Genomic DNA, 2,865 nt, shown 5'->3' on the forward strand with positions numbered 1-2,865 from the left:
GAAGTTCCCCTTCTTCTTCCCTTTGCCCTTTTTCTTGAAACTAGTGGTCTTGTTAACCATCAACACTTGATGCTCCTTCTTGATTTCTACCTCCGCAGCTTTCAGCATTGCGAAGAGCTCGGGAATAGTCTTGTTCATCCCTTGCATATTATAGTTCATCACGAAGCTCTTGTAGCTTGGTGGCAGTGATTGGAGAATTCTGTCAATGACGCAATCATCTGGAAGATTAACTCCCATCTGAATCAAGTGATTATTATACCTAGACATTTTGAGTATATGCTCACTGACAGAACTGTTCTCCTCCATCTTGCAGCTATAGAACTTATTGGAGACTTCATATCTCTCAATCCGGGCATTTTCTTGAAATATTAACTTCAACTCCTGGAACATCTCATATGCTCCATGACATTCAAAACGTCATTGAAGTCCCGATTCTAAGCCGTAAAGCATGGCACACTGAACTATCAAGTAGTCATCAGCTTTGCTCTGCCAGACGTTCATAACATCTCGTGTTGCTCCAGCAGTAGGCCTGGCACCCAGCGGTGCTTCCAGGACGTAATTCTTCTGAGCAGCAATGAGGATAATCCTCAAGTTACGAACCCAGTCCGTGTAATTGCTACCTGTCGTGGTATTTCTCACGGGGGGCTTGCGAGTCGACAGATGCCACAAGGGCTTAGGGTGTGGGTAGGACTGCTGTTGATAGGACCGGGAGCGGGTATGTGAGTAGCACGCTGTGGTTTACCCAGGTTCGGGGCTCTCCGGAGAGATAATACCCCTACTCCTGCATGTCTGAGTATATCTGGTACAACTGGTACAGAGTCGCTCCTAGAGCTGTATCCAAGATCAGTGCCATAGGCATCTGACTTGGTATATGCCTATATGAGGCATGCTAGTGGCCGGCCATGCTCATGGCCGTGAGCATATGTGCTCATGTGGATGGATGGATGGATGGATAGCTAGCTTGCTTGCTAGCTTGTGTGTGTGCGTGAGTGTCCATCCTCCCTAGATGGATGGATGTGTAGTCTATATATAGTGTGAGGTAGCTTAGCATGTAAGCTTGGTGGTGGCGTTGGATGTAAGCTACCTTGGGTAGCTTACATGCCAAGCCAAGTAGGCATGGCTAGTGGCATGGCACATGCCATGCTTGTCCCCTGGGATACTTTATAAATCAGTACCCAGGGGACACGGTACACTGTAGATGACGGCATCGCGGTACGGTTGTCACGTCGATGTCGGGTCGGGCTGCAGTCGGCAGCCGGCTGGTTGGCGTAGTCGGCGGCCGGCAGTCGGTAGCCGGCCGGGTAGTGCGGTCGGACGGGGAGTCGGCAGGAGCGGCCGGGCAGTCGGACTGAGGGGCTTTGCTAGCCCCGATGTCTTGAAATATCATCTTGCCGTCTTCGGGGTATCCGTGTCCTATTACACCGACAGTAGCCCCCAAGCCTCCGGGCAACTTGGCAAAGTTGGGCGGAGGTTTTTTTGGCAAATGTTCATAAAAATGATCATAACAAAGGACAAAGTTAGTCCATGCAGATATATCGAATGTTTGCTTTTATCATTGCAAGTTTTATGCGGAGGGTGCCGACTCGGTTTCGTCCGAGCCCCCTTCAATATTTTTCATGTTCCCTCCACTCTTTGGCCCGGGCTCTTGCTTGCCGGACAGCCGCTCTGCGGTCTGTGACTAAGAGTGTGCCTTTGGTACCATGCACGGTACTATGCCGTCTGCGGGAACTAACGTCACAGGCCAAGCGGCCAGCCCCTGGGCCAACTCTGGCTGGCGCCGGGGCAAACAGTGATGCTACTGTAATAAAATGCGGAGGCAGCCCCCGAGCAACGCTCGGGGTTATCCGTGCTTGCGTAGTGCAAAAATATGCGGGTGAGGAGCTCACATTGATTTTCGTGTAGTCGCGGTCGTCGAAGATAGCCGGCGCGACTCGGCGTTCGCGAAGTGCGCCGGCGCACCCGCTGGGTGTAGGGCCGACTGCTGAGCAGTCGGGCCGGATCTTCCGGCATCTATTTTGTCTTCTTTCTCGCGGGGGCGCGTCAGCGCACCCGCTGGGTGTAGCCCCCGAGATTGGGGCCAACCGCTGAGCAGTCGGGCCGGATCTTCCGGCAACTACTCTGTCTTCTTCTCTCGCGGGGGCGCGTCAGAGCACCCGCTGGGTGTAGCCCCCGAGATTCGGGCCGACTGCTGAGCAGTCGGGCCGGATCTTCCGGCAACTACCTTGTCTTCTTCTCTCGCGGGGGCGCGTCAGCGCACCCGCTGGGTGTAGCCCCCGAGATTCGGGCCGACTGCTGAGCAGTAGGGCCGGATCTTCCGGCAACTACTTTGTCTTCTTCTTTTTCTTCTTCAGGCGGCTGGGGGGGCGGACCTCAACATAGCAGTCGGACTCTTTGCAATCGGCCAGACAGTCCGTGGTCGGACGCATATCTGGTAGTCGGACATATTTTTTTTTGAGCAAGCCGGCCTGTCTTTTCTCTAGCCGGCATCTCACTCTCTCTCTTTTTTTAGCAAGCCGGCTCCATTGACTTTTATTTTAGCCAGCGTGGGAAACCGGCCTCTGCTTTCTTTCTTCAGTGAGGGACTCGGCCGAAGCGGAGCAGGGGAGTGGGCGCTCGTGCGTAGGGTGAGCCGGCCGCGGGGGAAGCCGGAGCCGGCCACGGGCGGGGCGGAGGGTACGGAGGCGGCGTGGCGAAGCCAGAGGCGGAGCGAGCCGGAGTTGGACCCGGCGGGCACGCGGAGCCGGCCGCGGGGTGGGCGAAGCCGGTCCCGGCGCGGGAGGCCGGGCCAGAGGCGACGGGCAAGGGCGCTGGCGCCGTGGTGCTGTTGGAGGGGAAGGCGGCCGGAGCAGCGCGGAGCCGGCGCGG

This window comes from Triticum dicoccoides, chromosome 3A (assembly GCF_002162155.2).
Source record: "Triticum dicoccoides isolate Atlit2015 ecotype Zavitan chromosome 3A, WEW_v2.0, whole genome shotgun sequence".
Classification (NCBI taxonomy): Eukaryota; Viridiplantae; Streptophyta; class Magnoliopsida; order Poales; family Poaceae; genus Triticum; species Triticum dicoccoides.